At 44.4% G+C, this 14,216-nt stretch overlaps 1 protein-coding gene across 1 annotated transcript in view; it reads left to right on the top strand.

The window, feature by feature from the left end:
- PCSK5 (proprotein convertase subtilisin/kexin type 5) overlaps positions 1-14,216 on the top strand; it is a 1,700,773-nt gene that overhangs the window by 1,489,194 nt on the left and 197,363 nt on the right. The gene's annotated exons all lie outside the window — the stretch shown is intronic.

The following is a 14,216-nucleotide window of genomic DNA, read 5'->3' on the forward strand; positions in this document are numbered from 1 at the left end:
ACTTGGCAAAATTGTAGGGACTGGTAGCCCGATGTGCCTTTGCTAGGTCTCAATATATGTGCTTCAGTGGATTTTGAGAAATTAACGTTCAAAAAAAGATATATATCTGTAACAGCGCACCGCTTCGCGTACTTTTCGCGTTACGGAGCTTTGCGAAGCGAAGCTGATTGGCTCTCCGGTGTCTGTAAACATTCCAAACAGTACGTAGCGGCCGCCATCTTGTCTCTCGGTAGGATCGAGAGACAAGAGGAGGCCAAAGCGAAGGGGCAAATGACCATAAGGGGGCATAGTAGATCCTCGCTGACCCCCTAGGTTTGATGTGGAGGTTTTAAAAGGGCCCCGCGGGGCAAAAAAAATAAATAATAATAATAATCGAACGGCTGAATGGATTTGCACGAAACTTGGTAAAATATTAGGGACTGGTAGCCCGATGTGCCTTTGCTAGGTCTCAATATATGTGCTTCAGTGCATTTTGAGAAATTAACGTTCAAAAACAAGATATATATCTGTAACAGCGCTCCGCTTCGCGGAGATAAAATTATATCTGTATTACCTAGCTGTTGCTAACACCAGTTAGCGACGGCTAGTAGGAGATAGCGACCATCTTGGGCCCCACTTTGCATGTGAGTGATATTTATCACTAATGACATGCAAAGTGGGCATGCCAAGATGTTAGCGACTGGAAACAGTCGCTAACATCGCTATCTCCTATTATCAACTTTTGGAAATATTCGAGATAAGCGCGAATATCTCCAAAAAGTAACAGCTGCCCTGAGCAGTTCTTAGCCATGTTATCCAATGGGAGGTGGATAACATGGCTAAGAGCATTAGCTCGGTAATGCATGAATATCGCTGAGTTTTCAGCGATATTAATGCATTGCGGTCGTTTTTTATCGTATTTGCGATAAACCTTGATAATAGCAAGGTTTATCTGCGATAATTTCTGACGGTAAAAAAATCTTTGCAATGCATCGTTAGGGATAAATATCGCTTAACTTTGGTAATATGCCCCAACGTCTGTTAACGTTCGATTCGAAGGAAATCAGGAAGTGTTGAAAAACATTGTCTGCGCCATCTTGTCTTTTTTCAAATGCCACACTTTTGTCGTGCACGGCAGCCATTTTAGATGCCTTGACCAGACCCACTCTGTGCACGCGGTCGATCCTTAGCATGGCTCCCCACCCTCGCAAGCATCTCACCCAGGCAGTGGTCACCCCCGCTCTCTGTCTTATGCATGGGTAATAAACCTCCCCCCATCTGCGCTGCTCTTCCCTGAGAATCACACCCTGTGCCCGCCCGACACCTCCCTTTCGCCCTATTCACTACCGCACCCTCTGACACTTCTTTTCCTCTGTGTCCGATTGTCCAGGCCGGTCCTAGGCTATCAGCTAGCCCTGCAGATGTAGTTTATGGCCACAGCTGTAAAGAATCACCCCTCTTCAAAGGAGTTATAGTAGATCAAGGCCCACACTCGATGAGATCCGTCACAGCAGAAGCGTTGCTATTATCTGAAAACCATCCTGTATTGTGATTGGGGAGGGGACCGAGCGTGAAGCGGAAGATTCCAGGGATGACTCTTTGTACATGAAAGTTTTTACAATTATGTGTCACATTAAAAATATATAGCACTCCGACAAAGTAGTAAGATTATAAAACTTTAATAATTTATAAATATATACAAGAAAACAAAAATAGTAATAACATATAAACATTTTTAGGGAAAAACAACGAAGTAGCGGTCGGCTGTGCGAATAGTCCCAACGCAGCACAACGTCCAGATTTCCGGCGTGGGGCGTCGCGGGGGGTGGGTCATCAGTAGCAAACTGTTGTGCGAATAGTTCCAAGGCAGCAGAACGCGCCGAAATCTAGATGACACGAAAGTGATGTCTAGTAAGTTGCCACCCAGCAAATAACGGCGTGGGGCGTCGCGGGGGGTGGGTCATCAGTAGCAAACTGTTGTGCGAATAGTTCCAAGGCAGCAGAACGATGGCACCAAGGTGATGTCCAGTAAGTTGCCGCACTGGTTTTGGTATCCTACAATGCTGCTCCGAATAACGGCGTGGGGCGCCCCGGGGGAGGCGGCGTGAACGGGCCTCTCCAGGTGGAGTGTCATCTGTTGTAGTGGGGCGCCCCTTTACCGTTTCAGTTGCCATTCCGTCCGTTTTTGGTCCACTGTGTCAAAAGCCGCAATTCAGCTGAGTTGCGCCCACTCTTGCGGTGCAGCGATAGGCGGCTGTCACAGGACTCTCAAAATGGCGGCAGGCTCTTTCCTTTTTGGGCCTGGTCCACTGAAATGGCCCTGGGACACCTTGGAAATCGGACGCTTGTCTGCTAGGTCTTGGACCCCATTCTCGAAAGCGTCCCCTCCGCCTTGAGAATTCATCAAAAGTTTTGGGGGCCCCGACTCCTGCAGGCTTCTGGTGGGGAGCGGCTGCCATGATTGCTCGCGGACTGACCACGATGGAGCTACGAGATGGTGGTGCTCTCATGCTGACGCCAGTTTAGTCTGAAACATCCAGAAACAAGGTGGGGCTTTCATCGTTTGGGAAAAAAAATAAAGTTTTCATCCAATGAAAAGTGTTGTTTTTAGGTCATATGATCAAGCCTTCCATCATTAGGAAACCAAAAGTAAAATGAACCAATGAAAAGTTTTATAAACAAGTCACATGACCTGTTATGCGGCATAGGGTATAAAATGCGTAGAAAATACGTTGGCACGTGAGGCGGCGTCAGTAGCGGACCGATGTGCGAATAGGCCGAAGGCAATACAACGCGCCAAGATCCGGATGGCACCGAGGTGGTGTCCAGCAAGTTGCAGCACTGGTGTGGCCATCCTACAATGCTGAAAGTCGGCGTGGGGCGCCCCGTTGGCCTGTGAGTTTGCGTCAGTAGCGGACCGATGTGCGAATAGGCCGAAGGCAGCACAACGCGCCAAGATCCGGATGGCACCGAGGTGGTGTCTAGTAAGTTGCCGCACTGGTGTGGCCATCCAACAATGCTGAAAGTCGGCGTGGGGCGCCCCGTTGGCCTGTGAGATGGCGTCAGTAGCGGACCGATGTGCGAATAGGCCGAAGGCAGCACAACGCGCCAAGATCCGGATGGCACCGAGGTGGTGTCTAGTAAGTTGTCGCACTTCTGTGGCCATCCTACAATGTTGAAAGTCGGTGTGGGGCGCCCCGTTGGCCTGTGAGATGGCGTCAGTAGCGGACCGATGTGCGAATGGGGCCAAAGGCAGCGCAACAATATTTTCTGACTGACACCACAAGGCGCTGAGATGCCAAGATCCGGATGGCACCGAGGTGATGTCTAAGTTGCGGACTGATGTGCGAATGGGGCCAAAGGCAGCGTAACAATATTTTTTGTATGGAAGATACCACTAGGCGTTGAGATGCCAAGATTCGGATGGCACCGAGGTGATGTCTAGCAAGTTGCTGTACTGGTGTGGTCATCCTACAATGCTGAAACTCGGCGTGGGTCGCCCCATTAGCCTGTGAGATGGCGTCAGTAGCGGACCGATGTGCGAATAGGCCGAAGGCAGCACAACGCGCCAAGATCCGGATGTCACCGTGGTGGTTTCATAGTTGAGAGGCACTTCATCTGCAGTGGGGCGCCGAGATCCGGATGGCACCGAGGTGATGTCTAGCAAGTTGCTGTACTGGTGTGGTCATTCTACAATGCTGAAAGTCGGCGTGGGGCGCCCCATTAGCCTGTGAGATGGCGTCAGTAGCGGACTGATGTGCGAATGGGGCCAAAGGCAGCGCAACAATATTTTCTGAAGAGAAGACACCAAAAGGTGCTGACATTCCAAGATCCGGATGGCACCGAGGTGGTGTCTAGCAAGCTATGCAGTTGAGTTGTGTGCGCACTTGCGGCGAATAGGTCGAAGGCAGCATAACAATGTTTTTTGAATAGAAGACACCACAAGGCGTTGAGATTCGGTTACCACCGAGGTGATGTCTAGCAAGTTGCCGCACTGGTGTGGCCATCCTACAATACTGCTCCGAATAACGGCGTGGGGTGCCCGAAGGGGGGGGGAGCCGGCGTGAATGGGCCTTCCTAGGTGGAGGCTCGTCTGCTGTAGTGGGGCGCCCCTTTACCGTTTCAGTTGCCATTCAGCTGAGTTTCGGCTGCTCTTGATGCTACAGCGACAGGCGGCTGCAAGAGGACTCTCAAAATGGCGGCCTGTTCTTTGGATTTGGGCCTGGTCCACTAAAATGGCCCTGGGACACCTTAGAACTCGGACGCTCGATTTTTTTTTCCTTTCCTGTACATGCAAAAAAAGGTAAATGCCCGGTACGTTACACGCTTCATCTGCCACGATGAACTCTCCAGAGGAACCGAAAAAAAATATAGTTGTGGTAACTATACCATGCATCGTCATATGGAGAGGTGGCACCAATTAATTATAGTGCTGCATAAAAGAGAGATTTGGAGGAGAACCCCTGACCTGCTAGTACATTCATCAAAGAAGTGAGCTTCAGAGGCAAGGGAAACGGTCCCAAATATTTAGAAGAACTTTGGAAAGATTAAAATGACATGTTTAGATTGTGGCAAATTAATTTCATGTGGACAGATGAGTGTTACTCTAATAAATACAGCATATGAACATCATCATAGTCGATGGTTGGTAGAGACATTTTGACTATATCCTGGACCTGCCCGTCCTCGCCCAAAATGGCGCCGGAATAAATGGGACTCGTAACTCCTTGTTGTGTACTGGTTGCAGAACCTTGAAATCACGAGATACGTATGCAGTTTTGAAGCACATGGCGGGCGGGGACGAGAATTGATTGACTATTTCGACATCCCTATTGATATTAAGTTCTGATGTGTTATTGATTACTGTACTGTTGAAAAGTTCGAATTAACGTCACCCATGGTACTTGCCCGCAAATGTATATCTAGATAATTTTATTGTAACTGGCCCTGTCGTATTTTTATTATAAAATGTACGTCCACCGATTCCGTAACTGTTAGACACCTTAGTTCTTGTAACCTAATGGCCCGCCCGTTACGTTCCTCTACAGTGTAAATGTCTATTCATCATATACGATTACAGTTTGCTCTGTGGCAGGCCCACGTGGTTATAGGCTCGTATTTGTATAATGACATTTTCACAATAAAGGTTTTTAAAAGAAAACATGGTAGTAGTATATACATTGGTAAAGTTTTTAATAATAGTGACTGTTTTAGAATCATTAAAAGGCAAGTGAAATAAAGCAGACCAATTACATGAAGGGTAAAAGGTATAATACGAAGGAACGCAGTAAAGATAAATGGTCAAGGGCTGTTGTGTTTTCTATTCCTGCAACATAAAGTGATCGATAAGAATCTCATATTCAGGCGTATCGGCGACTAAGACAGCAGGTCGACCCTCTTTTGCTCAACGGCTCCGTCATGGGACGAAGAAACGCTCTTTTTCTCGAAAAAAGAATATATTTTACTTGCAGGACAGTTGTAAAATTTCCGGGAAAGTACATTAGCCTGGAACATTATAACATATATTTAAGAAAAAATAATGTTCGGAAGTAATGAAAAGCGTAATTTTTAGGTCATATGACCAAGCCTTTCATCATTACAATAAGAAAAGTAAAATGAACCAATGAAAAGTTTTATTAACAAGTCACATGACTTGTTATGCTTACGTTACGCGCTGCGCACCCCGGAGGACTTCCGGATGCGCTAACGCGGCGCGTCATATGACGCATTACGCGACAACGCAGGTACAGAATATAGTCAAAATGTCTCCACCAACCAGCGGTCGGAACACAACCCCTTTCAGCAGGCTAAATAGTTCTGTTAAATGGCAACAGAAGGGACAGGCAACAAGAACCATCAGTCAAAGAGGGGAGGGCTAGTTCTTCTCTACCGGGTTACATTGGGGCGCTACCGGAACTGATCGAATTGGTAGTCTACAGTGTTTCTGGATGTTTCAGACTGAAGCTGGGGTTAGCATGAGAGCAGCACCATTTCGTAGCTCCGTCGTGGTCATTCCGCAACCAATCATGGCAGCCGTTCTTTATCGTTATTTTGGGCGGGGTGGGTGGCGGAGCCGAGCTGTTTTGCAGCCATCATTGTGTGGAGTTCAGTTCATCTCACTAGTTTTGTATTTGTCATGAGGGGTTGTTCCTAATGTTTCTATTTTAGCGAGGTCAAAAAGAGATCCCATTAGTGGCCTACTGATTTTGCTCGATTCCTTTTCTTTTTTTTTACACGATTTTTCGTTATCTGCAAAGACTAAACAGAGTATTGCGACTCTGTGTTTGTTTGTAAATAGAGAATGAACCAAAGAGAACTAATTCTAAAACAGTAAATACTTGGATATTAATCAATCAAATGGAGAGAGAAGCAGGCACGACGGATTACAACGGGGGCAAACGCCTGCGTTAACTACCTTTCACTATCTGCAAAGAGAGAGTACTCCTAATAGAAATGAGGGGGGGGGGCACCATTCAAAGCAGATCAGTGTGCATAAACACGAAAATGTTTTCACTTACCACGTACTTGACATTCGACAGCTTATGATATTTGCTATTAAAAAACCATTGAAATTCACTGAAAAAACCATAGGTTATAGACCATATATAGTTAGGAATTAGCATTTACAAAACCTTGAAAATTCACTGAAAAAACCATAGGTTATAGACCATATATAGTTAGGAATTAGCATTTAAAAAACCTTATTTTACTCACACAAAACCATTGAAATTCCATATATAGTTAGTTGCACTAACTATATATCGCGCACCCGCAATCCACTGCTGATCATGTCACATATTACATCATTCATGACATGGTCAGTGACATCACTGATGACATCACTGATGACATCTCAAATGACATCACTGATGACATCACTGATGACATCTCATTTGACATCATTCTTGTGCTAATACGATAAACCTCTTCAGACTCTCATATAACCTTAGATACACTCAGTGTATACAGACACTCACACACTGCCACTCATCCATGGAGTTACTCACACACCCAGTCAGTCATGCAAAGAAACAATCTCACCTCCATTTCTTCAACTATACAGTTAAACACACCTTACTTATTGAAACATATACTAACACATATTTACTCTCTTATACAATCCCTGATACAAGTTCACAATGATCGATACAACCACTCACTCATTCAGTGGCTCTCATGCACAGTTATTTATATATGCCAACTCTCACATGTACTGTGTTTTACATATGTACTTACTATGACATGTAGCATTGAGATATCCATTCACTCATCAATACACTCATGCACACAGTCAACTGCCCATGTAGCTGTTTCCACATGCACTCTTGAACTCATACACCTAGTGAATAAACTGCTCACACATCTATGCATAGAGTCACACACCTTCCAGCCACCCCCACACAAACTCAATCTCCCATAGAAATACTTGGGCAACCAATTAATAACACATATAGCCTCTCGTATAGCTAATGATCAACACATGCAGCAGTTTACAGAACAACAGACATAATGATGCACAAATTAAGACAGTTTAGTCACTAACCCATGCATTCAGTGAGACACATTTAATCACTCACTCATACAGTCAGTCACGCACCTACTAAATCCTTCATCCAGACACTTATACATCCACTCATTCTTCAATATGTAAGACATATTTTAACTTTACAGAAACATACAGTCACTGGATGTTGTCATCAGTGATGTCATCAGTGATGTCATTTGAGATGTCATCAGTGATGTCATCAGTGATGTCACTGACCATGTCATGAATGATGTAATATGTGACATGATCAGCAGTGGATTGCGGGTGCGCGATATATAGTTAGTGCAACTAACTATATATGGAATTTCAATGGTTTTGTGTGAGTAAAATAAGGTTTTTTAAATGCTAATTCCTAACTATATATGGTCTATAACCTATGGTTTTTTCAGTGAATTTTCAAGGTTTTGTAAATGCTAATTCCTAACTATATATGGTCTATAACCTATGGTTTTTTCAGTGAATATATATATATATATATATATATCTTTTTTTATATATATATATATATAAGTATAATTCAAATACAATGCTGCCACTAAGGAAAGGACTCCAAGCAACACCAAAGCCAATTCAAGCGCTTTTATTTTTTTGGGTAAGAGGAAACACTTAATTTGTAGCATGTGTTGGCTGTAGATAGACATGCTTTGAATACTCCTGCCATCTAGTGTTGGACTTAGACTCTGCAATTTTTTTTCTCAAGGATGTATTTTGTGGTTGGCGTATTTCCTCCTCAAGGCAATGCATATATTCAACAGCTCCTTTGTTCGATTATTTTTTTCCACCATCAGACTCAGACGGACCTCGTTGAAGCTCTGTAGAGTTTCACCCCCATGTAGCCTCAGGATGCCTAAGGGCTCCAACATATCGAGAATCAACAACAAAAACATATAGACGGCTCCTGCGACCGTTGGAACCGTGTAGGAGTCAATCGGAAGCAGCCGAGTTCGACATCATTGCCTCCCACAATCCAATTGAGAATGTTCATCTCCAGGTAATGGAGTCTAAAAAGGACAGCCTTTTTAGCAAGTACCCTCAGTGTGGGGCGGAATATGCCTACTCCCAAACCCATGATGCCTGCAACCTGTTTCTGCCACCAGAGTGCAAAGAAGTGGACTGAGCCACGTGCAACTTATTTAAAAATAAAAAGACAATGCCGTTATGACCGCAATTTGCTCCCCCTTTTACAGAGATTAAGATGTGATATCGCTAGTTGGAAGGGGCTCCCGCCCTCGATGCTGGGGAAGGCTGCTCTCTTTAAGATGATGGCACTGCCACATTTCCTCTATGCCCTGCAGAATTCCTCCAACGTGGTCCCTGCTAGATACTTTAAGGAGGTCGAGGGATTGCAGCGACAATTTTTGTGGGAGGGAAAACCCCGTATAGCACTAAATAAACTGGTTTTGACCTGGTATGATGGAGGGCTAGGTCTTCCAGACCTTAAAAAATATTATTGGGCTGTTCTTCTAGCAGCCGTCAATCAATGCACCTATCTTAGTCTGGATGTCCCGGGATATGCCATGGATAGATGGCAACTGCCTGGGGGAAGCTACAATAGAGCCTTGTACTCTAATCCCAAGAAATTCCACCTAACAGGGCCGACAAAACACTCAGTCCAAATCTGGCACGCGGCGACCAGAAGTCTGGGGTGGGAGCGGAAACTTACACTGGCAACTCCACTCGGACTCGGAACAGCTGGATACTCTGAGAAATACAAAGAGGTTCAACAACTGGGATCTGATAGGGATCTCGGAGATTGGAGACCTTTGGGTGAAGGGCGATATATTAACGTTTGCTGCACTACAGCAGGAGTACGAATTGACCAACTCTGAGTACTTCAGGTACCTCCAGATTCAGCATGCATTGAGGACACATTTGGAGAAAGGCTGCTCCCCCCCAAAGCCCTCGCCTTTAAAAGACAGGTTGTTAGACGGATACCTACCTAAGAAAGCCATCTCCCTGACCTCTAAAAAGTTTACAAACAACTCCCTAGATCCCCTTACACAGACGAGGGAGAATTGGGTGAGAGACTGGCTGGAAATGGACGATGAAGAATGGCAGGAGGCAGTGGCTTCCCAGAGGGAGGTGGCAATTTCCGCAAGACTGCATATCGTCCAGCTCAAAATACTGCGCAGAGTATACATCACAGGACCCCGTTCGGTATGCATGGGAAGGGTGGAGGGGAGAGAGTGTAGAAGGAATTGTAATCAACTGGGCACCTTGATGCATATCATTTGGGAGTGTGAGCACTTCCAAAGGTACTAGCGCAGGGTACATGACGTCAAGCGGTGGCTGTCCATCCTAAAGTTAAAAGGTGCCTCCTGACTGTATGGGAACCAACCGATTTAACCAGTAAAGACAAAATATGGTCTACCTTGGGATTTACGATAGCAAAATGAAACATTGCGCAGTTGTGGGGGGGGCGACATCACCGCCCACAAAGGTGAAGTGGAAAACAGACATGGACTGGTGCATGTTTAGGGAAAAAACTGTTTACACAGCAATGGGTTGTCCCCAAAAATGGTTAGCTGTTTGGAAGAAATGGAATGTGTACAGAGGAAATATATGTAACCCTCCCGCCATTCCCTCAATAGAATAGTCTCTTGAACCTTGAATGTGTTGTTTCCCTACGCTAGACCTATCTTAAATTGTTGTAAAATTGTACATGCGGATTGATTCACCTCCTCTTAAATTATATATGTATTGTCAAATATATATGTTTAATAAAAAGAAATGTTAAAAAATAATAATAAAAGACACTGAGAAGGAGATGAGATTGTAGACTGGCTTATTACATGGCAATGGCAGTGGAGGCAGGGTACCCCAGAAGAAGGCCACCAGCTTCACACTAGTGATGGTGAGATAGACGCTGATGTCACAACTGGAAAGGGGTACCTAATCGTCAGCCCTCACTACATCACCTCCAATAAGTTTTGGAGGGGAGAGGAGTCAGATGTGTAGGTCGAAGACACTATGCACCAGGCTCCACTGCTAGGGTCAGGCCCAGAATGAATATGACACCAAGGACTGTGACTACAGTTGACCGACCCATTTAAAAAAGATCAGACATAAACCTCCCCCTCAATGCCACGGTGCACCACAGCCCTCGGACTCTGGTCGAGACTGAGAGTAAACCTCAGAGCCGAGACAGGACGAGAACATTCTCGATCCCAATCAGCGGTCAAGGATAAGGGGAGTTACGTACTCGGCAGACACTTCGGCATCGACAAAGCACCTGTGTCATGCTTCGGAGCCCACCAAACAGTCGAAGCTGAATAAGCGATCGGTGTCAACCCATACAGAATTGAAACACCCCTTAACTACAACAAAGACAAAAGAGCATGGCCACTCTTCTATGCCAAAGAAAATCTTGGCTGCAACAACACGAACGACAAAAACACCTTCCTCAGCAATGACAACAGTGCCTGAGAAACAGGCAAAGACAACACAAAAACCAATAATGCAGAAGGAAAAAGGCAATGTTTTTGGAGGTCATCATGAATTCAAGCAGAAGCGACATCAGAAGGAGAGTTCCATAGGACAAGGTCAGGACTTCGATGTTCCACATCCGCTACCAAAAAGAGTAGCAACAGAGCATAGGGCCACAAGCCTCATGCCAGTAAGTCAAAAACTATCACCACACACAAGGTCTCTCACCCACTCAGGAAGAGAAGGGAGGAGACAGCCCTGAGCATGAGGTTTACTACTCTGACTCACAGGGAGACACACAACACTGCCCAGAGCCATGACATGACGATTAATTGGTCCTTCCAGACACTGACATAGAACCGCCTATCCCAGGTAAAAAATCTACACCCAATGATACTTCCTCCTATCATACTGTGATACAAAGAGAAGCATACTATCACAGATTGCCAATGCAGACTAAAGAGAAGGAAACTGATTTCCTGGTAGAAACACTTTCAAGAACTGAACGCGCAGTTCAGTATCTATCTATGCTGAAAGTATGTAAGACATTTTTAAAGTCTCAGTCAAATCAAGGGTACTTACACACAGAATTGAAAGAAAATACAGGCCTTCACCTTCAGCCCTCTTTACATCAGAGGGCATCCTACTGCAGACACCTTAGTCATGACTACAGTGCATAAAAGAGCAGCATCTCACATCACTGGGGATGCTCCACCTCCTGACAAGGAGAGTAAGCGCATTGACACTGCAGTAAAAAGGGTTACAACTTGCAACAGGACATGCCAACAACTGGTGAATTGCAAATTCAATGGGCCTCCTATCACATTATAATCGAGCTGCATGAGATGAGATGGAAGAACTATTACAGCGTCCCCCTGAGCAATATGAGAAAAAAAGGGGAAGACCTGGTTGAGGATGGAAGATAAATATCTAAAACAACAATACGATCTACAGACAAAGGTGCAAGAGGCATTAATTTCTTGGTGATGCTATGTCGACATGCATGGCTTCCATTATGCAGACAGCATATAGGACCGACGTATCCAAAAAGCAGAATGTCTATAGGTTCACCATATGAGGTAGGATTTCTTACACCTAGAGAGGTGACAGTAAATGAAGTTTGACTTTTAAATGCTTGCTTTCTCTCCAGATGCCAAAATTACAACAGCTCTTTCTGGCTATATGAGATAGGTCACCATGTTTAAATTGTTTGGCTCGCATTGAGCTAGCTTTACTTTGTATTTGCGCTTAAGGGCCCAATTGCAGCATTGATGAGTAAGTGGTTGTTTTTTAACTTCACAATAACAGGATCTGAATAGTAAGGTATGACCATGCAGTCATATCGATTTTTTCTGCATTCGCATTGTTGCTATTACATTGCTGTTTTATCTTTTTCATTCTTGCATAAGAAACTGTGAATACAATTGGTTGTTTTGATGAAATGTTATTCAATTTACCTATTTCTCCAAATACATTTGCATTAGTCGCCTGATTAAAGAACTTGTTAATCTCAAAACGGTAAAAATTGATTTTGTCTGTCTTCGTAGCATGTGCTTCAATGGGTGAGTTGTTTTCCTTCACAGAGAACAAGACGATATTTAAGTTAGCTGTCTGCTGCAACCGTCTTTATCTTTAAATTAAAATTACTAGTAGTAATGATGACCCCTGACAAGAGCATTTTGTTTCCAGCTGTTCTTCGGCAGAACTACTCTCGTACATTAATATACAAATGACAAAAAAAACTTCATACGCATTTTATTGCAGTTGCCTTAATTAAGCGATTTGTGCGTCTGACAAGGTGTCGAAGTGCATTAGAGAACGGGTTGAACGTGACGCCGTAAAACGTGCTTGATTGTATTGTATTGTATTGTAATTGCATTTATATAGCGCTTACTACCCCTGACGAGTCGTCGAAGCGCTTCAAAGAACGTTGAAAAACGTTGGAAATGGAAGGCTGAAACGCTCGAGCTTTAAGTGATTTTATTTTTATCTGGGGAAGAGGGTTTGCTTGATGAGTTTGGCCTAAACACAGACCACCTGAAAACAAGGGCTGATTTAAGAAAATGGCTTCATGTGAAGAGAACACTGACAGCAAGTAGTAAAGTTTACATAAACCATCAAAGCATTAAGGGGCATATTTACTAAAAGTGATGTTGTGGTGGCGATAGGGGCTTCGCCTTATTTACAAGGCAGCGTTAAGCCACTTAACGCTACTTTGTAAGTTAGGCCCCCGTTACACACTGTACTTAGTGTGAAAGGGGAGGGCAATGGGTGTTGCGGTTGGCGTTCCACCTCAACACCCATTGATTTTGACTCTACCCCCTATTTTGGAAGCACCAAAATTAAGACCAGGGAAAACCTGGTCTTAACCGCATGCGCGCTAGCGGTTTTCCCACTGTGCGCTGCGTTTTTTTAAAAACCGCGTTCATGACGAGCTCAGCTCGTCATGAGCGTACGAGCGTCGTAACTCATGACGAGCTGAGCTCGCCATGAGCGCGGAAGGGGTTAAACAGGCGAAACAAATAGAAATGCTTCATTTCTCCTCGTTTTTGCAGTTTCCATGTGTGCTGCCTTGTACAGCACACACAGAAACAGCAAATTGCCATTGATTGTTTATGTGCCTGAACATGACCCTTCCTGCACATAAACAATCCCCAAAAAATGACGTTTTGCAACATCTATGTGATCTGCATTAAGTAGCACACATAGAAGTTTCAAAACGCCATGAATGCTTGTTTATGTTCAGAAGAGAGAGCTTCTTGCACATAAACAATCATTTCACCCAACGCAGACACCCTTGCACTATGGTGCAAGGATGGCTGTGTCGGCACTAGGCAGCTGAACTCTGCGCCAACGCTACTGGAAACGCAGGGTGCACTTCATTCTTGTGAATACGGCACATCCTTGCGTTTTAAGAATGGAGAAGTGTGGCATTACCAACGTTTGCTTACCACCACACTTTGTTGTAAATATGCCCCTAAATATGGTATTTTTAGTTGCTCTTGATTAAACTGACTGTGTCCGTGTAAGGCAACCATATTTGTAGAAAGTGACGGTCTACACACAAGTCTTTTGCTATTAAATTCTTTAATTTCACTTCAGAAACCGACAACTCCAAGCTCATTGCCAGCATCATATGTGAGTTAAAGCTAGCATTAATTTCAGTTTCAAGAAATTACATTACAAGCAATAGCAAATCCTATCTACTGACCGGGATAGCAAGTCAATGTTATTGATTTTCCAATCATTCTGACTACTTTATTAA

Source organism: Lissotriton helveticus, chromosome 2_1, assembly GCF_964261635.1.
Source record: "Lissotriton helveticus chromosome 2_1, aLisHel1.1, whole genome shotgun sequence".
Classification (NCBI taxonomy): domain Eukaryota; kingdom Metazoa; phylum Chordata; class Amphibia; order Caudata; family Salamandridae; genus Lissotriton; species Lissotriton helveticus.